This window comes from Periophthalmus magnuspinnatus, chromosome 3 (genome assembly GCF_009829125.3).
Source record: "Periophthalmus magnuspinnatus isolate fPerMag1 chromosome 3, fPerMag1.2.pri, whole genome shotgun sequence".
In the NCBI taxonomy this organism is placed as follows: domain Eukaryota; kingdom Metazoa; phylum Chordata; class Actinopteri; order Gobiiformes; family Gobiidae; genus Periophthalmus; species Periophthalmus magnuspinnatus.
The window spans coordinates 20,909,987-20,936,276 of record NC_047128.1 but is presented as its reverse complement, the minus strand read 5'-3'; positions in this window follow the sequence as shown (position 1 = coordinate 20,936,276).

Genomic DNA, 26,290 nt, shown 5'->3' with positions numbered 1-26,290 from the left:
CGGAGGGAGCGAGCGAAACAGGCCTAAGAACATGCGTAATGAGACAGAGCTTCTGACATATTGCTATTTATAGAAAGCCCCAGGATGTGCTCCCTCTCCACGGGCTGGTGCGTCGAGCCGAAGGTGCACACGGCTAATCCAGTCATGGCTAATCCACTCAATGCTACTGTCTGGTACAGTTGGAGATTACGCTCAATCAAACACCACTTTATTTTATTTATTTATTTTCTACTTTGGATCGACGCGCAATGTCTGATTTAATGAATGGGTGCACTCCACAGACTGTCTCACAGTGAACTGCCAGCCTAAGTGAAGACGGAGGCAGAATGAATGAACCTATATTAAGAGTATAAAGTTAACCTGACATTTGGCTACAGTGAAGAGAACCTTGGCGGTGCTGACAGCAATCACGCGTCAACCACAATGTTCCAGGACAGAAATAGATAGCTGTGTAACAATTTCAGCTATTTTTGCTCCTTGTTGTAACGAAGCAGTTGACCAACATGTCTGGTTTTAAAGTGGTTGTTTTTTTTGTTGTGATCCAGTGCAGATAATTTGTAAAAGCGTCTCTTGATGTCAAAATGAGACCACTGTGTGCTTATAAACTCACTGCGGTAAGTAATTATAATGTTAGGTATGTGTTAGGAATATGAGGAATACGTCTGGGCAGATTCAAAACATTTTAAAAGGAAAAAGTTCTGTTTTTTATGTTTTAAAGTGGTAAAAAATCAGGTACATCGCCTTTAAAGATGTTACTTTTTGTGCATTTCAGAATTTCATGGATGAGTTCAAATGACAAATTCCTCTCCGGGAGCTGGAATCATACCAAGAACCTGCAGGTCAGAGGATATCACCGCTCTACCAAAGATGTTTATGTCGAGAGTAGGATTTGAACCGCTGACCTTCTGATCGGAGGAAAAGCACTCTATCAACTGAGCTCCATATAACGCATTGCCTTTACTATGAAGTACAGCTGTCATTCATGTCAAATTGCTAATTGTTGTACTACTTTTAACGCATAACATATCAACAAGGCACATATGAGCAAGTAATTTCTTGCATATCATGAAAATACTGCAAACAGTTAAACTTCTCAATGAAAAAATGCAATATAAATAGAACAATATCTGGATAACAGTTTCACACGTTTCAATATTTACATTTTTTTATTAAGTGGAATCCAGTTTACATGTGTCGATGTTATTCTTGTATTGGAATTGTTTTTCTTCTTATACATCCATGACATTTCAGTAGTTGCGTTCGCGCTTAAAGGCATCTATAGAATCGGAATGTGAAGATATAGCCCACACTGAGTTAGCGAGTAGCAAACTCAGTGTTTTTTAGTTGAGTAGAAGTGGATTTGACACACAGCAGCGATGTATACAAGATTTTAAAGGTCATTGGTTGAGCAGCGATCGTGTACAGATATATGTATGTGATTGCAAATGTACTAACAAAATGTCATATGGAACTGTGCTGTACCTGCTACCTCTCAAGTACTGGTTTAATGAGTAAAAACTATTGACCGATGAGGAATAAGATCTAAGGCAAAAGGAGGACTTGATGTTGGTAACACAGAAGCTAATGTCCTCCATTATAATAACTTGAGTAAACAGATTTGATTGTCACGAGCTGCTGGAAAAAAACAAGAACATTGAATAAAGTACTTGTAATATCCACATAAGTATTTTAATATTTGTCTGTATGGTATTTGTTGGAAATCATATGATATTTCAAAACACTGACGAAGCTGAAGACCAATCGAGGGTTATAGATTGGCGGTGAACACAGTAAATACATCAAATATGTGCATTTATAATAGGTTACTATGAGCAACAAGCACTGTATCCATGCTTACATCCGTAATAGGACACACAACATATTTAAGCTAATGATTTAATGTCAAAAAGAGGCTTGTAATGTAACTGTAATATAATGTGTACTTTTAGTGTGTGCGCCTCTGCCCAGGGACCGCAGATGTAAAGTAGCAGTAGCTAAATCTGGTGCAGTTCATCTTTTCTTTTGCAAGAAATAAATAAAGAATAAACTGTAGTTGGTCTATCCCAAAAGAACACAGGAGTGCACCTTTTGAAAAACAGAAAAAGAAGATCTGCCATTGACACAAATAAAAGTACACAAAATTATCTCTTGAGCCGAGCTAAGTTGCGTATTTTTCCAGTTTGAGTTGTCGATTACATTTTATATCTTCATGTCAACATTAAAACCCACATCAAATATTTACTTTTGTGTTTTTGTCCTGTTTTGCACACTGTCACTGTAATGGCCGTTGTGACATTATCTGCTCCACTTGTACTGTCTCCCCTCTATCAGAGCTTGTTAATATCTCCATCCAGACACAAATTGTACCAGTGACTTGCACCGCTGCGTCTCCAGCTCCAACTGCACACACCATTATCTTGCATTCTCACTGGAGGACACACCGCGCTTTGCTTATTAAACTGTGAAACGAGGTCTAGATCTTCTTTTCCTGTCACACGTGTAGCAACAGTTAGCGCTAAGAGGTGTCTAATGATTTGATTTAGTGCTCGCGTGCTCACCTGATTCGCGGCAGTTAGCGCTTGAACGACCGCGCTTGTTCGGCATTGCCAGTCAAGTAGGGCACTGCGAAACGTGAAAGCCTACCGCATCCGTACCCGCTGTGATTTCCCTTCAATCTTATTTATGATGAATTAGATTTGATTATCTACACGCCGGGCTGAAGTAAGTAGATACAAGCGTAAACAAGTGCAGATTTATAAATTAGATTGTAACCTACGGATCAGGTAAAGCTCATGCACAGACCACAGGGCGATGCTAGCGCAGAACGTCAATTAAAATGACAAATGACTTTAGCACGTTGGAATCGATAAAACGGCCATTAGCTGTGAGTGAGCGCAGGGCTTGAAGAGAAAGAGCAGGACGCCCAAGTGGAAGATTAAAGTTGACGTACTTATAATTTGGTTCAGCAAATTCTTCAAGATAGATTTTACATCATTAGACGAGCCTCTTTCATGTAAACCCAAGAATGGCCAAAGTCTAATGTCTAATAGCAGCGCACAATTTGGATGTAGATTGGGGAAAATTTCCCCTGGCACCGCATTTAATTCACCAATGTTTTTTTTTTCCCCCATGTATTTGAGTAAAATTAGTTTTGCCACATTACAGATATATTGTATAAGAATCTCTTGAGGTCAAAATAAGTGAGCTGTGGACTGTCAGCATCTCATTATAGATCAGAAGAGCACGGTCAGCTAGTTGCTAGTTGTTGTTCGCTCTACCGTCACTGCTAAACTCAGCTCTGGTCTCTGATTTGTGACAAGTTCTGATAAACTGGTGAATAACTTTGGACCACTGCAAATCATTTCAAATCAACTAGTTGTGTTTTCACGTGTTTAAAGATGACATATTGTGCTTGTGTCTGCGATATAGTTATGATCTATGACACTCATGGATCATTATGTTCTAACTGCACACTTGACATTGCAATATTCACCTAAAACAACAAACAGAGATTCCCACTGGGAGCCGATGTTCCCGCAAACGTCGTCACAACAAACAGCCGTGCAGCTATTAAAACCCTCGATGGATTTTTATTTATTTTTTCCCATTTGTACCAAAGTGACTGCACGATGCTGCTGAATTGTACACGTGTCACCAATTAAGAATGAAGTAAGTAGAAAGCAGTGGGCGTTTACCAGTGAAAATGGGAGTTAATCAGTAATATGGCAGATTGAAGATTGCTCAAACACGCGCATCACTCCAAACACAACATCAGCAGAGTAAACGGTCTGCTTTAAAGGCCCTGTGCCCAGTTTTTCCCCTATGTATTTAAGCAAAATTTGTCTTGCTCCAGAACAGATATATTGTATCTAATTATGAAGCATTTTACTGTTTGATAATTAGAAACTGCCATATTAGCTTGCTAGTTATTTTTAGATTTACTGTCATGGCAAAACAACAGTCTGGCCTCTGAAAGTTGTGAAAAGTGCTTATAAATTCATTGTGGTGATTAATTAGTATGCTCGGAATGCATAAGCTCAATGAAGAATAACCACTGCAAATCTATATATATATTTTTTTCATGTTTTTAAAGGCTCTCCCTGATTTTTTCCCATGCAACTGAGCAAAATTTGTCTTGCCCCAATACAGATATATTGTATAAGCAGCTGTGTGTTGTCTGCGTCTAATTAGAAAGCGTTTTATTGTCCGATAATCAGGATATGTGTGTTAACATGCTAGTTGTTCTCAGCATTACTGTGTCGGCAAACCCCGCGCCGACCTCTGAAAGTGCCTATAAACTCATCGCAGTGAATAATTATGTAAGGGAGGAATAACTTTGGACCACTGCAAACCATTTAGAATCAACAAGTTCTGCTGTCACATTTTTAAAACAGTAAAAATCAGCTGTAGCCCCTTTAAGTGATGAGGTTGAATGCGTTTTTGTTGATGCGTGGCGATTTGAGGCGCACGCAGCAAACAGATCCGTGACCTCTGGAAGGACATGCTGCGCCCATCAGGCCAGCGCGAGCAGGTAGGGCATGAGATGGAGAGCGTGACCGAGTGGAACTAAGACGCTTGGGAGAAAAACACATAATGTGCCTCATTTCAGTACACGCGTTGCCCATTAGAGGACGTGGTTACGGTTCATAAATGTTTCAACAGACATGACAAAAATGCAAAACAAAATTGAGCTTTCAAGGGCAACCGGTGTAGGGCAATAAAAGCATGTGATGTGCAAGTCGGGGCGATTAACTGTCTAGACACATGGAGTGGAATAAAGATCATGCATGTAAATAGGGTTTTTGGTGTCATGACATGTTTGGACAGACAGTGCAGGTTTCATCCTGGGTTAACGATGCACTGTGTAACTTTATCGGTTGAGAGTTCACCTGTTTGTTTTTTTATTGTTTCACCTAATATGTCCCACACAAAGGCATTAAACTTATCTATACATACAAGAAAATGTTGCCAAGAGGTCAAGTTACAGGTCACATTTATGGAGAGGTGATTAACTGCAAGAATGCCTGTTTTCAGTGTTGTTGTTTTTTGTTTTTGTTTTTTATACTAAGGCAAGACAAGGTAAGGAAAGTTGTATAGCACAATTCGTACTCAAAGTGCTTTATAGAATAAGAAGGGCATTAAAATCACACAAATCAAAGCATAAATAATCACAAATAATCACCTGTAAAAAAACAACAAAACAACTTGTATTTGAATAAATGCAACTTAGGCTTAGTTTCATGAACATTTCTTGCAAAATAATAACATCAGCATGAGAATGATGGCATGCGCTTGTCCAGAAAAGTGACACAGTGCTTATTATTATTATTATTATAAAACAAACACTTGATTTGTGTGATGTGACTGCAGAATACATTTACAGATGATCATATAAGTACATCATGTGTCTGTAAAATGTATTCAGCGTGGTTTGGCATGTAACATTTGCGTGAACTTATTTTAGATCATGTGCTTATACACCTGTACGATACTGCTCTGATGAAGACCTGAGTAGTCAAAACACAACGTTGTTAAAGTCCAAATAAAAATATTCAAAAATCACATGTGCCTTGGATTTCCTTTCTGTCCAAATGTATTTATTATTTGTTTATTTTTTTATTTTTGAGAGCTTTTGAAGAGCACGTAGTCTGATGATCTGTGGTTACATCTTATGTGAACCGGGGAGCATTCCCAGCATTTGACTTTATTCACATATTGGGGATTTGTCAGCGACTGTACAAAAGAAAAGGCCTGGAGCGTGGAGTTAGTTAGCTGAGCTCTTGGGAGTGAATGGTGACTTTTTAAAGCCAACTTAAACTAAATACGCTATTGACCATCTGCTAACCTTCGCAACTTTCGGGTTAGTCGGCCAGCAATTTTAAACTTAACTACTTAAATGCTTTGTGTAGGGGGTCGAGTTTGCAAACTAACACTCACAACGTATAATATTGTGACTCATAGTGGGTAAGAAAGGAGTTCTGGGCAATTAGAGCAAGTCACCATCCACGAGTCAAAGTACGAGCTACATCTTGATGCCTGTCGCACTGTGGCATTGATTAGACGGGTTAAGTGCATTGTAGGCTGTGAGTCAACTAAGTGGGAAACAGCTGCATCATCGTAATGTCAAATTAAATAGTGCTCAGATGTGGGGCCAAAAAGATCAACTTGGTTTCAGTGTTATAGAGCGTGTGTCTGTAATTGCACATCGTCAAGTCTCAACAGAAAAGCAATAGTGGTTCAAATTAAGTAGAAATTTCCTATCAGATGTGCAGAGTCGCCAAAAACAGTACCAATGCACGTAAGAATAATGTTAAAAGTATTATTACTCAAGTAGTGGTCCAAGAAATTACACAAGTAAGAGTAAAAAAGTATTTAGGGGAAATTATGACTTAACTAATAGTAATTGTAAGAGTAACATTCTGGACGTAATATCTGGAATTGATTTCATACAAAGCTTAAAAAGTGAAGAAAATCTGGTATTTTGAAAAAACAGACACCAAAAATGAGAAACTAAATCATATCAGAAGGAGCGGTGCAAGAAATAAAACATTTTTCAAATCATGTAATATTGTCAACATTATATACTTACTCACAGTGAGAAGAGAACTGTTATTTCAAACTTAATATTATTCAAGTAGGAGCAAATGATACTTTTCATTTTAAAGCAAATAGATTTTTGAAACAGAAGTACATTTGAGTGAGTGATGTGATCTCTAGAATACGCCACTCCAGACGTATTAGCACGACTTAATGGACTTGTTATATAACTGCATTTTTTGTACATAGAAATTAAAATATATATGTATTGCACAGTTGGTATTGGCGTTCACATGCTCATCTGATTGGCTGATCAGTCCTAGTTTTGTTGCGTCATTGAGCAAGACACCCACATTGTCTTCAATAGTTCTCCCTAATTTCTTGTGTGATTCCTGGCTTCGACAAGTTGCCCAACATCTCTCTTCTCCTGTTCATGATAATTATGCGATCTTACAAAGCCTGCAATTGGAGGCTAACACATGCATTACCAAGACTATTCCTCCAGCTGGAAACTCATGACCCAAGGCTGCGACCACAAGTTTCTAAGCTGCACAGTGTTAGCAGTTTGAGCATTGAAAAGATGAAGCTATACGGTCTTTAAAAACACAGAAGACGATCTTTATAGTTTTTATGTTAACCTTTTTAAAGCAGTTATTTTATTTTATAGAGTAGAACCTCATTGAGATTAAAAAATCTCTTTACCAAGACTGTCCGGGCCAAGAGGCAGTGAAATTCCCAGTCTTCAAAGAGACAGACAGAAAAAGCCTTGGACAATCAACTGTACATGATTACACATCATCCAATAATGTGATGTGTAATCATGCACAAAGGGAAAAAACACAACTACAGGAATACTTTCAAAAAAGCAACATGGTTAAAAGCTCAAGCATTAGTAGTAAGTCTAGTGTGTGGTAGAAGAGGTTTTAGAAGTACCCATCATTCACCATTGCCCTTCCTAGAACATCCCCATTGAAACTGAGTGGAAACATTGTCCAGATGACTACCTTTGAGACTTTTTGTACCTGGATGACTCTTGAGCAAATGATAGCAGTAAGTCAGGTTCGCACTACATATGCAGACTATACTTTTATATTTAGTCTGTACCTGCTTAATATAGATTCTCTACATTGCAAGTTGTCAAATAGCCATAGTAGTCGTAGTAGTAGTAGTAGTAGTAGACATTCCATTTTTAGACTCTACAACCACCCACACCACATAAAGATATCAGCATACAGAAAACAGTATATTTTATTCTATATCCAACACACTTTGACAATGTGAAAAATCTTGCTGTGTGTGCCTAATTACAACCGAGTACAGTTGTCTCCTCTCCACATGATTGTCAAGACACATTCACAGAGACACAGGAGAGGCAGACCAATTAAACACAATGAGCTCCATGCATATTTACATTTCTGCTACTGACTCAGAAACCTGCTATGCACGTTAACCCAAACATTTTTAAAGGAAATAGAGAGATTTATAGAGATGTGTTATACAAGTGATGACTTTAAATAGCTAAATAGTTAACGAGGGGGTATTGCACTTGTACGGGGGATTAGTTTTTAACATGTTTAGATCACTATGTTACCTTGTATTGTGTAAAATGCTACATTCACCAAAAACAATATTACATTAAAATGTTTATGTTTTTATGTTTTTGATGTCAGAGTGCCATCACAACACAATCAGCATCCCTCTAATAGTACTATTGAAAATCACCTCAGGTTTCTAAAGCTGGAGTATATTCTTTAGTATCATGCTTTTGTATATTTATGAAAAATATCTGCAAGAGCATGGGCATAAGTGCTGCAGGGAGCTTCCTTGTTACTTCCTGGTTGTGGGCTGAGCCTTGTACTACAGGCATGGGCTCGTACTTCTAACCGTAAGGTGGGTTTGATTAGTGCCTAAGAGGGATGGCAAGATTACTCAAACATGCACTCCAAAAAGTCGATTTTGCATAATACCCTCTCTTTAGATTAAGCATTCATTTTATAGCTATTACGTGATAAATACATTTGCCAATTGTGAGTCACAGTTTATTAGATTGCTCCATGGCTCTTATGTAGATTTTGCTAATGTGTCTGTATAGAGGCAGATTTTGTCATTATTGTCATTATTAGGTTCCATTATGGAAAATCAACATTTTAGAGCGTTAATCCATTTTCTAATGGTTTGCCCTCAGCTTAAACTCAAAGTTGCATTTTGTTTAATGTATGCCTGTTTGAGTCATCCTGTAACTGTCCTGCATTCAACAATTTCTACTGCACCTATGACATATTTAGATGCTGGACTTATACACAGGGCCAAATTTCCCATAGCCATGTCTCATAAATATGGTGTGGATTGCTTTTACTTTTTAGGGATACAATAACCAAAACAAAAGTTATAGGAAAGATGCTGGTGTCAGGTTAATGTGTGAATGCTCATTTACACCTGTAGTCCCTGAGCAGGTTGGTGGATTTTAACTGTTCATTTTAATCAGCTTAAGCATGACCTGCCTTCTTTTTGTTTCTGTGGGATCGAACAGGTGCCTGCCCCATCAAGGGAAGGGGTGACCACTACTGTGCATTTACAGACACGAAGCGTATTGGATTGTTGCTTTACAAACTCTTGGCCCAAAAGGCTTAAATGATGAATTGCTGTTTAATGTAATGTTATGATGTCAAAAGGTGAAGAGCGCAAATTTGTTTGGCCTTCCTCTGAGCTATGAGGGACGCTCATGTAAACTTTTGGAGGCGCCACTTATTTGGTTAAATAAAATGTCAAATGAATACAAATGTTACCTTTTTAGTGTGTTAACCATCTTTATATTTTGATAGTCATTGTCCATGTGTTTTAGCTCACAACAGACTGCTGTAAAGTGAATTATGTACAATATTGCGGTTACATTGGGGTCCAATTTTGAATGTATTTTGTCACTGTTGTGATTGGTCGATTACGCTCAAGGAGGCAGTCCCTTAACTTATATAAGGGGAGCAGAAGGGGCTGTACTCATGCGTAAGGAAGGTCAGAGGGACCAAAACATTGTACTAAAGTAAAGTAAAGTGAACCAAGAGTGAGACAGTGTGCGGGTGCATCTTCTTAAAACCTTTCAGTCAATTGCCTCTCCTCTAACACGCCCGTCGCCCAGTCAGGTGTGCAGAGTCTACACAGAAACAAAAAGGCAATACATATAGATAAGTTGACATCATTTAAATACTATTCTAAAAACAACATGCAGCCATACGCATAAGCACGTACATTTTTACCCTCTCACCCAATGCACGCACGCACATCCATCCCTAATGCGTACGAGCACATTTAGATAACAGTCACTTCTTAGTCAGACACACAATAACATCACGTCAATGAAAAAACGTCGTTTGTAATGGCAAAATGCCGCTCTGAAGTGGCAGGGCAGCAGCAGAGAATCAGTTCTACACAGAATATTTAACAGCAACTACATTTATTCATCATAAAGCCACAAACGCATTCCCGGCCCACTCTTTGCAGCACTGAGCCGGTAGCTACCAAGCCATTTTTGTTTGTCAATTCTTGCTTTTTGAATACCAATAAAGGCATATATTTACATTTGCACTACCACGGGCGCCATGTTTTTAAAGCTGCGGAAGTGTGTGGCGTGGGAGATGTAAAAGAGGTGCTTTCGACTGCATGAGAAGAGACCATTTGTGTTCTCTCTGTACCTAAAATCTTGTTTACAGGCTGGAATAAGAGAACCGTTGTCCAAAAGCTATGATATCAAGCCAGTGCAGCGTGACGGGTCGGCCAGTGGTGATATTGCGTGGGTGGACTAACAAATGCATTATTATCGATCTGGTCTATGATAAAGTATAATCGCATTTCGGGCAGCTACAGAAACACTGTGCTTTAAAAACAGATGTGCACCGCAAGTTTACTACGAGATAGCGTCAAGTTTAATCTCTCCTCCTGCAATACATCTTAACTAAAGACAATTTAAGAATAAGTTTAAGAAAAGAAAATGGACACTGACTTGAAGCAGATAAATTACTCTTCACTCTAACCATCAAGGTTCTTTGTTTGTTTGTTAGCCAAGGCAAGGCAAGTTTATTTGTATAGCACAATTTGTACGTCAAGTAATTCAAAATGGTTTACAGAATAAGAAAGATATTAAAATCACAATACAAACAAATCTAAACATAAATAATCTTTGTAAAATTAATACTAAAAGAGTAGAGTGCAGAGTAAAAATCATATGCACAGCTAAAAAAATCAGTGTTGATGATAGTAGTTGGTGGATTCAAAAATTACAGTGGCAAACAAACATCAAACAAGAAAATGGCGGTTAGCATTCCCTATTCACGTGTGCCCGATTCCTGAGCCAGATGAGGTCTTACTGTGTACGGCACTAAACTGGTTCAAGTCCTATCTAGAAAACAGGGAGTACTTTCTTGAAATTGGACAATGTGTCTCAGATAAAATGTCCCTGACCTGTGGGGTGCCCCAGGGGTCAATCCTGGGACCCTTGTTGTTCAATCTCTACATGCTGCCATTAGGCCAGTTAATACGCAGCAATAATGTGTGTATGCAGCTAAAACCTGGAACAGTCTTCCTGAAGATGTGAGACAGGCCTCTACTTTGACAATGTTTAAATCCAGGCTCAAAACATTTCTGTTTCGCTGTTTTAATGTTAATTTTATGATGATTATTTGTGATTATTTATGTTTTGATTTGTGTGATTTTAATGTCCTTCTTATTCTGTAAAGCACTTTGGATTACTTTGTGTACAAATTGCCTTGCCTTACTGTGTGAAGTGTGCATGTCTCTCTAAATCTTGGATCTTTGTCATTCTAAATAATCAGCTCCGCAAAGGCTAATCCTTCTGCTGTACTGCAGACCAGACACCTCAAGTTCAATTAACCAAATCTTAAAAACAGACACTCCATTATGGCTCATGTTGCATCGGAGGTTTAGTCAAATGTGAAGGATACATGATCCACTGGGGATAATGACGTTCTCCTTGAAGTTTTCCTTGTTAAGAAAAAGTAGGCTACAACTTTACGAACATCTGAACCTATGATGTCGATGTAGTTGCCATTAAAGTAGTTCTGGCTCAAAGAACCAACTCTTTGTGGTGACTTCCATTAGAAAATCCACACAGCAGTGCAGAAAAATTGTTCGATTTCTATGATACTGTGGTGGATGAAGTACTCAATTTTGTTACTTAAAAGTACACATACAGAGGTATAACGTTACTCAAGTAAAAGTAAGTATTACATGAAATAATCAGCTTAAGTAAAAGTAATTAAGCACCTGTTTAAAAATGGGCTAAGAGTAAAAAGTAAAAATATTTCACACATGTTATTTTAAACATAGGTTAAATATAGTGATATTGATTAAAATTATACATATTTTGGTCAACAATAGCAATATGAAGCAATTCTCAATCTTTCTTGTTAATTTTGTGTATTTATTTTTATTTGCTCAAAGCCGAAGCTTGAACTCGAAAAGTCAGGATGTTACATGGTAAAAAGAACCGCTCAAATCAAATGAAAAGTACGTTTTATTTTAGAGATACCTGCTCTCAAATGTAGTGAAGTAAAAGTAAAAAGTATCCACTGTAAAATGTACTTAAGTAGAATTTTTAGGTACTTGTACTTTACTTAAGTACAGTACTTTACTACTTTTACTTTGTTACCTTCCATCAATGCCACGAGACTTAAAAAAAACCCTCCATACATAGGTAATAGAGGCTCTTGAGAGCTAACGTAGAACAGGCCAGGTGAACAATGAGAAAAATAATGGTTAAAAAGCACATCTGGGTTTTTTCTTCTTTAAAATGCTGAAAAAATTGTATCAGTAGTTTAACAAAAATAGTTTAACAAAAACGCTAATAGACACAGAGCTGTTTGGGAGCCGTAAGAGCTGGATTTTCACTGGGAATCGATCCGAAAGAACTGATTTTTCTCTAGAACTCCCATCACAAATCACATCACCCAACACATTTCACAAAATCATTATTTAATTCATCACCTATTTTGTGCAATATTCCATTCTTGTCAAGTCATGTCCAGCCTTTTTTTGACACATTACAATCAATTGCACAACCATGAGGTGTGACTCGATCCCCCAACGTGGACCAAAGGAAGGGGCTGTACCTCCTTCATTCTTGCCTGAGCAGGAGGATGATAAGTAGCTCCGAATGCTGGAGAGCCCGGCGCTGGCAAAGTGCGAGCTCTGCCAGTCTCCTCCACGTGGCTCATAACTCAAAACAGAGGCAGCAGACTGGAAGCGATGCATTTCACACCGTGTTCTTATCGCTGGGCATCAAAGTCAGGCGTAATCCCAGCTGCATCACATCACTTTTTCCTTTTTTTTTATTTTTTTGTGGTGTAAAATTGCGGCCGGGCTTGAGTGAAATGAGCTGGCTCCCACACTACAGTCCTGATTAGAGCGCAACACACTGACAAAGACGTGCGAGACCAGTGACGGGAGCAGTTTCTCTCTATGGCTAATCAGAGCCGGCCCACTGCCCTGCCGCTGTGACGAGAGGGGCATACGGTTTCTCCAGTTTGGACGGGAAGTGCCTGGGCTACAGTCGGTTACGTAAAGACAGCTGGAGGAAAACAGGATAGTATGTAGGACTCCAGGGAGGGTCTGCTATGGATTTTTTGTCTCTGGCCGATACTTGAATTTGCTGATACTGATATTAAGAGAATCTATTGACCTTATTCCACCCCCGCCCACGTTTGCCTGGAATTTGATAAATGTTTTGCCACTAAAATATATGCACTGATTTCCTGTAAGGCTTTAAAAACACTTTGCAGTCCATGCATAGAACTTATTTGTTGTCAGGATTGGTAGTCCTGGTCAAAACTGAAAACTTCAGAAATGACAGGCCTTGTAGTGACATTTCACTGAAGTAAGTGTAGCCCAGGTTATAAAAATGTGCTTAAACTGCAATAAAATCTATATTCCAGTCATTGTCTGTGCATGAACACATCATCTAGTCACGTGACACGGGTTCAGCCAGTTGTGTTCTTTGCAGTGCTGGCACAAGCTTCTTGTGCTTCTCTCTGGTATTTGGAAGTTGGGGAGACGAGCTACAGGCATGGATCTATTAAAATAACTTGATAGGACATTGCGAGCTTAGAGCTGTCTCGAGTTGGCTTGGTGGACACTCATTGGTACTACAATGAAAATATCCCTCCTGCTGAGAACAGATTTTTCTCAGAGCGCACTGTATTCACAAACTGTTTGTGTTCGGCTGACAGGGCACCTACAGCTTTCACAGGTTGAATTTTGTGGCAATTTTTACCTATTTTCAGATCATACACTTTTTCTCAGCTCAAAATCAATCTGTTGTCTTAAAAAAAATGCTTTTTAATTGATAGCTGTGGCTACGCTCTATGTCCGCTCTAGTTAAGCTCAAGCGCTGATTGGTTAGAATGACCATGTGAGAGATGTGAACGAGCCAAACTGCCATGAACTAGCCACAGGTTTAGAACATGGTTCTGAAGTGCTCTGGAAGCATAAACATCATGGTTCCATCCTTTGCGGCTGTTCTGCTCAGCTCGCTCTTGTCATGCAAAGTCTCATGGGGGATATCTTAACTGTACAGGGTCGATATGGCAAGGCAGGACCGGATGTACCCAGCCGCTAAAGGCTAACCTACGACATGCACCATTGAACACGGCCCATTGATTTCAATGGGCGGCCATGTTTAGGTCCTGGGGCATGGCTACAGGACTACTGTACAGGTTAGCTACGCAATCAACCATTTTAATCTGTCTGTTATATTGTTTGTCCATTTAAAACCATGCCTGTGCTTGTAAAAGTCTCTTTCCACAACAGAAGCTGGGTTCCAGCTGCGATCGTTTTACAAAGTGGGATTGGTGAGTCTGTTTGTCTGTTGTTATACTAAGAGCAGTTAGCATTAGCCTTAAAAGTCTGCTACCATCTTGCACTTGTTACTTATTTGTTTTACCTGTCTATTGTAAAAGTCCTTTCAAATGCTAATGTTGCTCATTACAGGCCATTGACGTCTTTGTGTATTGTTTGGCTAAAGCATCTAAAGGCCATATTGACCCAGTTTAGTGAATGCTTACCAGTGCAACTTGCTATTGTTTTCTATGATGCACCATAAGCAAAGGGGTATTACTGAAATGTTATTTGCACTGATATAAAAACTATTTACTGTGAGTATTATTTTAAAGTGTATACACTGAATGACTGAATGAACTGAAAACACTTGCTAGTTTAACTGTTAACACTGGTCAGATGCCCAATCGGGTACAAAACCCCTTTGATCCTTGTAATGGTGAGTTAGAACCAGCCTAGAACCGCTAGAACCTGAACTCTGTCATTCAGTGCTCATTTTCTATGGTCCTGTAGGAGTCTTGTTAGAGCCAGTCACTCCCCACACTTTTTCACCCTGATCTCTACTCGCACAACCCATTTCATGTGGTTATGGACAATTCAAGAACTCTGGTTAAACTTTGGACACTTGCTCAACTATTATTCACTACAGTGGACTGTGAGTTATAGTGTTTTGCTGTTGTTGCAGTATTTGGTGGGCGAAATAGCACTGGACTATTTGGAAAACTATCATTATTGTTGCTGATTTTGTGAACTGTGTATTTATTTATTGTATCAAGCTTAATAATTATCTGCAGATCTTGTAAATATTGTGTACATGTTGTAAGTCTTTGCATTCACATGGTAAATATAAGGCACAAGCCACAACCCAAATTTCTGTCTCTGTCTGTATTATTATTGTCACGCACCTCCAAGAGCCAATACCTTGTCTTCTGATTAATCTTAGTTTCAAGATGCCATTTTGCCGATCAACACCCACTGCTCTTTACTTACTGCGTTCCCCAATTTTAGTTTCTAAATTGGTGGTGTGCGTAGTATTCGGCAGCGTCGCACAGTCATTTTGGTACAAATTAAAACAAAATAAAAAATCGAAACCAACAATTTCAACTTCAAGCCTTTCCATATTGATACTACTGTGCTGTTGTTATTGGCTCTGTAATACTAATATGTGATACTAATCAGGTTTTAATACCTTTCTCATTATTGTCCGTCTGGTGTTGCTTCATAGGCAAGATATTCTTCTGTTTATAATTAAAGCCAAGGGAGCGGGCTTTTGCGATGCAGCCACACAATTTCATAAACATCCAAGATGGCGGCTGCACTGGATCAATCATTTGATGCCGCGCTTGACTTTATTTTTAATTACTCAATACACAACTTCATTAATTGCTTGTTTGTGGTTGTGATGAGCGAAAGTTTACAAAATCCAAACCGAACTTGGTCTGTTTGCCATTTTCTTCATAAAAAAAAAAAAAAAAAAAAAAAAAAAAAAACATGACAGAGATGGAGCATTCTTCCCTACCCTCAACACAAAAACATCCATTATCTGAGGTTAATTGCTCATTCTGAAGTTGCCCTTAGGTGTTTTTTGCAACAAATTAAAATGTCACTTTCATCGCATTTTGCTCCTGATCTACATTGTGATACTGCCTGATTTCGCTATAGATAATCCTTAATAAAAAAAGACAGAAATGGCTTAAGACAATCTGCTCCGAGCCGCAAGATGTGTAATTAGCTCGTATCACTAAATCTCAGTATTCTCTCCGAGTATGACTTCTGCTCTTTCGCTTCCATAAAGTCGACGATGGCAAGAAAAAGAGCGCATTACAAGCTACGCTGTTAATTTTACTCTTCGTTTATTGCCGGACCCCATTAGCGACAATAGACTTTTAAACAGGCTTTTAAATAGGCTTAGTAGCTCTCCAGATGAGAAGTGTCAGGCAGCCGATTGTAGCGCTGATAAATGACAGGCGGACATACAGGGCAGGAGTGTATGGCCCGAGCTGTCACCATGCACTGATACTGATACCAGAATACAGGCTGTTTATAGCAGCTAATGGAGCCGCACAGGAATACCCACCTGAGGCCACGGGCAGGCTTTGCAACGGCTCCCGCACACTGTAACTAATGATCACACCATATTACAGCGGCTGTGAGCACCGCCGAGCATGAAGTCAACTGTTGACCCAAGCTCAGATGAAGGAAGCAGGAGCTGATCCCGGCGTGCTCTGGGCCCCGGGTGGAAAACAACCTGTGCAGCAGAAAAACACATTCAGGAGCGCGGCCTCATCATTTACTGCCGTGTGGAAACTTCGGCAGAGAAACTAGTTTGGATTAAGTTGGTGACATTTTCACATGTTTTTCCAGCGAAAAGATAACAATAAAAAAATGCTGTGTGCTATGGTTAAGGGAAGTAGGATTTCAGCAACGGTCGTAGGATGTGTTGCAATCGAATCAAAATCGCACAATCATCAAGTCGCAAAGCCTGCAGTTATTTAGGTAATAGAATGTCCATGGCAAACTACAAAATGTCCTATCTTTGTATTGAAATATAGACCTCTACAAACAAGAATTGCATGTATATCTTTATCTTTATTTAAACAGGGAAACCCAATGAGAGCACTTGGACTCTGTGTTTCATGGTCGTCCTGTTTAAAACATAATACAAACAGAAAAAAACTAACAAAACAAGTCCATACATTAAAAACGAGTGCAGGTGTGAGTATAAAAGTTTGCTACCGGATTATTAAATTGCGATTGTGTCACCAAAGTATCCAGTTTTGCTTTTCCTCGGAGTGCATTAGTTCATCAGTTCATTTCAGTCCTCTCTGATGCTAATGCTACTCTTTAAAAATGTTCACTCTGTACAGAATCCTACTACACATATCGCAAATAGTCACAATTGCAATTAGACTTTTTCCCAAAATTGTGCAGCCCTAAATCCAGCTCTATGTTAATAAAGACCGGATTTCACGCCACAAAATATCACGAAACAAAATTACCAGAGGATACATGAGAAAAATTATCCAGAGAGTTTTTTACTGTTTACTTTTGGATTGAGCAAAAAAGGGGTTAAGTGCTGGTGAGTTAAATTTTTCCAAGCTCCACTTCAGTTTCAAAAAGCAGTGCTAAAATGACAGTAAAAATATTAACTACAACTTCAAGCCTTTCCATATTGATACTACTGTGCTGTTGTTATTGGCTCTGTAATACTAATATGTGATACTAATCAGGTTTTAATACCTTCCTCATTATTGTCCGTCTGGTGTTGCTCCATAGGCAAGATATTCTTCTGTTTATAATTAAAGCCAAGGGAGTGGGCTTTTGCAGTCCCACAATTTCATAAACATCCAAGATGGCGGCTGCACTGGATCAGTCATTTGATGTTGCGCTTGACTTTATTTTTAATTACTGAGCACACAATGCCATTAATTGCTTGTTTGTGGTTGTGGTGAGCGAAAGTTTACAAAATCCAAACCGAACTTGGTCTGTTTGCCTATTTCTTCATTCAAAAGAAACAAAACAAAAAAAACATGACAGATGGAGCATTCTTCCCACATTTTTTGAAGTTCCACTTTAGTTCTAAAAAGCAGTGCTACAACGACAGCAAAAATGTTAAATACAGTAAATTAAAAAATGTGAAGTCAAAATTGTGAACTTAACCTCACAATTTACTTATAAAAAAATATTTATACAAACCTTTTCTTGTCCTGCGTCACACCCCTATGTGAAAGACAGTATAATGTTAGTGCAGCACCAAGCCCGGATACATGGAGCAGCTTGTTATTGCGTCAGTGAAGGTCACAATTGACTTTTTGGTGTTGCTATGTTGCCTACAAAAAAGCCTATTCACAATAACAGTAAAAGTAGGGCATTTATATATTTTTTTTCTCCCCATCTTTCATCTTTCATAAGGACTGACGGAGGGACCAAAGTTGCAGACTCGGGAAACAGTTCAACAAAGTTTATTTGCAGATACAGAAATATGAATGAAGGTAGACGGAGCAGACAGTTGGGAGCCGTGTCGTATGAAGTAGTCTTGGAGCATTTCGTGGGTCGCAGGGTCAGAGGATGGGGTGTTCGTACCAGTCGTGGAGAGCTGGGTCGGAGATGGAGGTGCAGAGTGGTTCCAGGGAGCAGGATCATGGTGGATACATGGACGGATAAACCGGAGCATGACATGAAGAAAAAATGGAAGATGACAAGACGATCTGGCCCTGAGTGTCGGGTCCTCAGTCCTTTTGTACTCACACGTGAAGTCTTGGTTGCTTGATCCGAAGCAGGTGTGCGGAGGTGGTGCCAGAGCCTCCGCCCAGCTCCAGGCTCAAACACAGAAGGGAGGGGGGAAAACAGCACAGAACACCGAAAAAATCCTAAATCCTGACATCAAATCAAGATCACCCATTTCAAACTGTCAATGACCATGCTTGGGTCTTTTTAATTACACGTTCTACAGCCAATTATTTGTATTAGCATGTTGTTAGAAGTCAAGACATCAGCGCACTTAAGAAATGTTTATTTTATGTTCACGAAAGCAACATCAAAAGGCTTGTTTAATGAGAATAAGAGAAAAAAGTAACTGAAATTATGATCTATCAGTCAATACAAGGAAAGACATTGTGTATGAAGTATGAAGCCTGCTATGTTGTGACTAATATCATTGAGTATATGATTGACAAAATGACTACCACAAACTAATGCAAACCCCTTTCACATTCTGGTACTGTATCCATAGCAGCACAGAGAGGACAACTGACCACAGCCTGTATCATTCTCATTATTCTTTTCACCATTTCCATTGGGTCTATTGCTGTATTATGTATGCTACTGCAGCCTTTCACAAGCTTCAAAAAGGGAGCCAGTGAGGTATGGAAAGGCAATTCAAATATCAAAAAGGTATCTTATTATACTGCTTAGCCTCATAAGTAACAAAACCAGGCAAAGCGGAAATATAAAACCGGAAAAGCAAACTAAAAATAACAAACAGCACTATGGTGTAAAGTTTAATTATGTGGTGAAAAAAAGCTATATAGCTGTAGCTATATGGTAATGAGGTTGAAGTTGTTATACGGTAGGGTGCGTGTGTTGACTGACGTGCCTTGATTGAACATGAGTACAAAAAAAGCAAGGTAAGAAAATGTATGTATTGATGCATTGCTGTGATAGCCCCACACTGCCAGCTCGGTACTTGTTATTTAATTAAACTTTTATTTCATCTTTATTTATCCAGGTAGGACGATTGAGAACCAATTCTCATTTACAACAATGACCTGGTCAAGAGGCACAAGGAGTAAGCAAAAAGTAGAAGGGTGAATACAGTGCATGATAAACACAAATAAAACAGCAAGTATTTCACACATTAAAGATTATTCATTAATCAATCAATATCACTTTTTGTCCCTGAGGTGCAATTTAAGCACATTTTGGTGTAGAAGGCCCTTTGCATTGTTGTAAAAAGTCTGTAGCATTTCAGAGCTTGTTGGCATGGTTTCTCCATGCAGGGTTGCCATGGATACAGGAAAAAAGTGTTCAAATTACACAATCCAATGGTCCTTAACATTTGTCCTTTGAACTGCACATCCAGCACTTCTAAGCTGGTTCCCAGTCCCTAAATATTAAGTTCAAAATTTAAGATAAGAATTTAAAAAGTTTAAAAACTGCTCAGTGTGCCAACTTGTCAGCCACAAGAGCAACCAACCACGACCATGGCAACCACGGAGGCCTTTTTTTTTTTTTTTTTTTACAATATAACAGAGTATAAAAGAGACACTTAAAACAAGTGCACTCATCAGAAACTACTCTTAAGAAGGATTTAAATGCAGATAAAGGGAAAATGGACCCAAAGTCGTGCAGACTCTTGGAGTAGCCATGGTGTTAAAGTCACTGGAACGCAGTTATTGTTTGAGATATTGAGAAGGGAACGAAAGTACTTAGGGGTTTTACCAATGATAGTGTTGTAAATGAAATGAGAAATGATAGCTGCGAGAATGAAGTGATGGCCAGTTGACAAGAGAATACTGATTACAGCGATGAGTATTAAAGGGAGCACCAGTGACAAAACAGAAACAGGAGTGACAGGTGACATCAAGTTTATGGAGGAGGGTTTTTGAGGCGGACTTGTAAATAATATTGCCATAATCCAGCATAATTGTTCATTTTTGTTTCGGCCTTCTTCATAAGAGGTATAATACTCCCTACAACAGAAGCATAGGCAGAGTGGACTGGACAACACTATCACAATATCATATAGTGTATCTAGGTGGTGGGCCTTGTACCGATGGTAAATAAACTTCTTCTATATTAGAACTCCAGCCTCAGGTCTATTCTTACAATTCTCAGACTACTTCAATTGTGAGTACTGTTTCTTCAAAATAGTGTTATTCAAGTACACATAGAGAGATATTTAGTGGTAGGAGAAAATGACTGAGAATGTGGCATGTGGTTAGATGCTGTTTCTTCAAACTTCTGATACAATACATTCGAGTTCATTGACTATATACAGTTGAAACCAGAACAGAACAAAGCTTGCAAGCCTGAGAACACCATCCCAACTCCGAAATTTTGGGGGGGCAGCATCATGTTGTGGGGTTGTTTTGCTGCAGGAGGGACCGGTGCACTTCACAAAATAGATGGCTTCATGAGGAAAGAACATCCTGTGGAAATACTGAAGCAACATCTCAAGACATCAGCCAAGAAGTTAAAGCTTGGACGCAAATGGGTCTTCCAAACAGACAATGACCCAAATCATACTGCCAAACTGGTTACAAAGTGGCTTAAAGATAACAAAGTCAGTGTTTCGGAGAGGCCATTACAAAGCCTCATCTCAATTCTACGACCTGAAAAGGTATGTGTGAGCAAGGCAACCTACAAACTTGACTCAGTTACACCAGTTCTGTCCGGAGGAATAGGTCAAAATTCCTGTTGACTATTGTGAGAAGCTTGTGGAACGACCCAACTCACACAGTTTAAATGCAATAGTACCAAATACTAATGAAATGTATGTAAACATCTGACTTAAGCAACGGAAAATTTTCCTTCTCTTATTATTCTGGCATTTCGTAAATAGAAATAATTTTGGTAACCTTAATTGGCCTAAAACGGTTGTTTGTTCTTTTCACGATTGCACTCCACAGTAAATGTCAGGTGCGCTGTAGTTCAGTGATTTATTTTTATTTTTTTTCATCTAGTAGAAAATATAAATTGTTTTACAGGGACTTGTGAAAAGTTTCTAATAGTTGGCAGATGTTGTTTTTCAATCGAAATCAGAGACACAGACGTCCACTGAGTAAGAGCATGTCCCATAAGGGCTACCATAGACAGTGACATGCTGTGAGATGTGGAAATGCAATTTGTGCTTAAGCCTGCAAAGGTCATGAAAAACACCCCAAATGACAAAGTGATGCCAGGAATGCAATCGCTTTTTTTGCAGTCAAAGTTAGTAAAATCCTCTACATCTGTGGTTTTCTCATACCCGGGAGGATGGCAGTTCAATTCCAGCTCCCAGTGTTGTATCCTTGGGCAAAACACTTCATCTATGTTGACAAAATTTACATATAGCGTGTGAATTCATGATTGGGGATAGTCAAGAGTCTGACATGTCCTAACTAGCAGCACACTTTTCCCATACTATACATATACATACACGCATGGTCCAATCAAAACAAACATGGCTGCTTACGAGGAAAGAGAAAAATGCAATAAAAGCTGTTAATCTAAGGTGAGAGAACTTTGATTTCATAGGAACATAAATATCCAATGTTTGCCATGTGTCACAGGAATAATCGAACCTGATTGGACATGTCATCGGTGTAAGTTTGGACTGAGTTGTGAGCGGTGATGAGACTGAGAAGCATCTGTATTCACTGTATTCCACCTCGCTCAACTCTTTTCTATGGGGAGCTACAGAAATGTCTTGCCGCTAAAATATTATTAGAACGTAAGATGAAACTGTTCAATATTCATGTGCACCAACAACCCAACAATACGGCGTTTCTCTGGGAGGCTTGGAAAATGCGTTTTAGTTTTTGCATAGAACGTATCTGCTGCTACGATCAGCAACCCTATGCAAAATCATACCATATACAGCGCCTGTAGCAACTTCTCGAATAAAGTCAAAAGACAATCCAGAAAGAAACAGTCTAGACCCTGAGTAGGTTGGAGAAACTATTGCTGCAGATCGGCAGTTACATTGGCCAAAAAATATGTGAAGTATCAATATTTTATCCCCTAAAAGTGTAAAAAAAACAGAACTAGCTAAACGTTAAAAATGGTTAATTATTCCTCTCTTACCTTATGCATTCTGAGCATCCTAATTATTCACAGTGATTAGTTTATAAGCACTTTTCACAACTTTCAGAAGCCAGAGCGGAATTTGCCGTCATGATAAATCTAACAATAACTACCATGGTAACAGCACACATCCTGATTCTCGGACAAGAAAACACTTTATAATTAGATGCCGATCATACACAGAAGACTATTTGGGACCAAAGTAATACATCTGTACTAGGGTTAGACAAATTTTGCTCAAATGCATGGGGGAAAAAACAGTTACCAGCTCTTTAAGTTGAACATAAACTCCATTGCTTCTCACTCTTTACCTGTGCGATGCATCCATGTGTGCATCAGGTTCTAAAGCTGACAGGTGATCTGACCTTATGGTGCACATTTTCTGAGCTGTTCATTGAATAAAACATTTGGTTTTCCTGAAGGACAGCTCCACTGCCTCTGTCATTCAGTTGCAAAGATAAATGTCAAGAGATTCTGTCAAATGGCTTTTGCATGTTTACATTTTCAGACTCTCTGGTCAAATCAATAGACTGGCGTATGCTAACTTACACAGCCAGCCTGCACTGCTCATTTACCAAGTTTTCTATAACCTAAACAGACGAAAGCTTTCTCAATAGATTCTTACTTTTGAAATACAAGCTACTGATAGGAGTTTGAGCCCTTCAAATGGAATCTGAAATTTTTGGATCTGTTTATTTCAAAGAACCTCTTTTTATATTTATATTACAGAAGACAATGTGATAGCTGCTTTTGACTACAAACTAATCATACAGAGAAATTACCAAGGCTAAGATTTGATTAAATGGTTTAAACAAATGAAAGTGGCGGTGTGTCTACTCTTTGAAATTATGCATAAGATAAATAAAATGTTGCACTTAGACTATTATTATGATGCCATGGTTTGTGCAAAAAGCTTTCACTCGTGTTGCCCACTCTGCTTCTGTGCTGATTCTGTGTTGATTCAACGTAAATCGGTGTGAAAAAGGATGCAATTTGGAAGAAAAATAATTGGTTCTTGAGATGAGAAATGAAAATGAGATCCAGTTAAGGAAGCGGTCAAAAGAGCCGACTCAGTCATGAACGGCGCATCACTAAATATGCGCAAACTTATTCAACCGCCCGGCTCTAAAACAGCATCACTCCTGTAAAAAAAGACAGAAAATCTATGGGTCCATATACGCTTAAGTCCAGAAGTCAGCCCTCACTGCCAGTGCGTAATATCATCCGGTGACAGCAGAGGCTCAGGATATAAATGATTTTCTGAAGTGACGATGAAGAGCTGACAGTCGAAGAGGCCCGGGCGTGATCGTAGGTAATGCGGGAAATGGCATCCCACTGCAATTCCCCACAAACACAACCTGGCTCTCCTGAAGGACAAACCAAATGAGCCATAAAACGCAACTGTGAAGGAAAAGACGCTGGGGTTTTCAAAAGAACAACTGCAGATGTACTATGCCATTTGAGTCTGTAAAGGGTACAAGCTCGTAATATTTATTTATATGCAATTTCCTGCTGCGTTAGAAGTTGTAAAATGGAACTGCCTCACCTGGAAAATAAAAAGTGACATGTTTTTTTTCAATTTTTATTATTTTTAGGTTAGGATAGAACTGTCAACAGAAAAAACAAATGCTGTAATAATGACATAAACACAAAATAATAGCTTTTTACCATGAACATGCCTGAAGAGGTTTTATATGTCGTCCATTCATGTTTGAGTAATCTAGTGATCTTCCTGGGCTCTATTTGAACCCTCCTTATAGTTAGCAGTACAATTCTGTCCAATGCTCCGCCCACAACCCTACGTCACCCATGCTCCCATACAACAGTTTTCCAAAAATATACAAAACAGTACTCTACGACTTCACAAACCTGGTCCAATGTGCAGTAGTTTCATTTGCGATCTGGAGACTGATGTAGATAAAAATGTTAATATGTTGTTTTCGGTGAATATTACGAACAAAAGGCAACATCTAAATATGTAATCTGTTAGCAATTAATAGCTACAGAAACAAACAAGAAATGAAAACTAAAGGAAAAAAAAAATATAAAATGGGATGTTAACTTTTCCTACGGTAAAAACATTTCAGGGAAGCACAGAGTAACACAATATTTAGTGCTTGGTGCAAGAATCCCAGACTATCTGAAGCATTTCTGTGTGTTTGTGGTTGCTTATCTCAGCACGCATGCGGCAGGCAAGGAACATGCCCTCTGACCCTAGCCATGTTCTGAACACAATAATAACACTTTTACCCTCCGGGCGTCAAATTCCATGTTCTTTTAGATGGCCTTTTAACTGTGTGACGTAGAGGGGATGTTATTTTATTTTACATCCATCCACCACTGTAGGGGACAGGCTGACATTAATAGGTGGGTCAAATGCAGTCCTACGTTTGATTCCCAGGCTGGATGGGGTCTTTCTGTGTGCATGTTTCCAAAGTGTGAGTGGGTTTTCCGGATACTCTGCCTTCTCTCATCAACCTGTAAAATCCACAATAGGCTAATATACCAACTAAGGTCCTGACCCAACCTACTCAAGACCCGGAGATGGGTCCAGGGGCTGTATTGTTCCTGGTTTCCCCAGAGCTATCGATGGGGACAGACTTGCCTTTGAACAAGTGTACCTCAGCTTTACATATTTATTTTTCAGATTAAATATAATTACATTTTTTATTAAATAATAGCAATTTTGACCAGATTGTATGGATAATCAAGTTGGATTATTTTGAATCTGAAGATACAGGGATTTCACGGCCCAAAACTGAAAAATAGTACTGTCTTATAGTTGGTTAACGATTAATCTTTTTTTCATGCTTATTGAATTATATATGTATAGTATATGCAGTGTAAATGCCTTTGTGTAAACAGCACTCTTTAACACTCTTGTGATATGGTAAAGGAGCAGGTGTTGTAATGAGATTGACCTCACGGGGGCAGTACTTTAGATATGGGCACAGAAGCAGCTCTGAACTTGTGTGACGTTTCAGACACATTTGACGAATGATGAATTACTTTGGCCTTAAACCAGTGGTTTGATATTTTACACAGGCACACAACTAAAGCTGACCTATGGCCACTGAACAACTCATTTAGGACAAAAGTGCAGACTTGTATCTTATTTTCAAGGCTGTTATTTTGGGGGACATATATTTCTAGAGACTGGTGCTGTGTCATTTGAAATCAATAAACTGTATATGTATCATGTATGTCAGCTGGTCTGAGCAGAAAAGAGGACTTGCTTCTAGATATTTGTATTCACTACAAATAAATTTAAATATAAATAAAATTTAAACAATAAATTATTACATACTCAGTGTTGAAAAGCAGACACATTCCAGGTATTTTTAATTATATTATATTATAACACAAATGGATATCTTTACTGTGTTGGAACATTTACTTCTATGTAAATGGCCATCTTAGTTCTGTCACAGTTTGAAAAAAATAGGTTGCTAGTCGGGTGCTCTGTTTTGGCATTGGAAAAATCAGCAGCATAAGAGTAAATTTGTTTCACTGAGAGTGGAATGAAAAATTCCACATTTCCAAATAAGCAATGTACCCTCCACTGAGTGTTAGACTGAGTGCAGTCCAAACCATTTGGGATCTTTAAGTCCGCATCAAAGTGCTC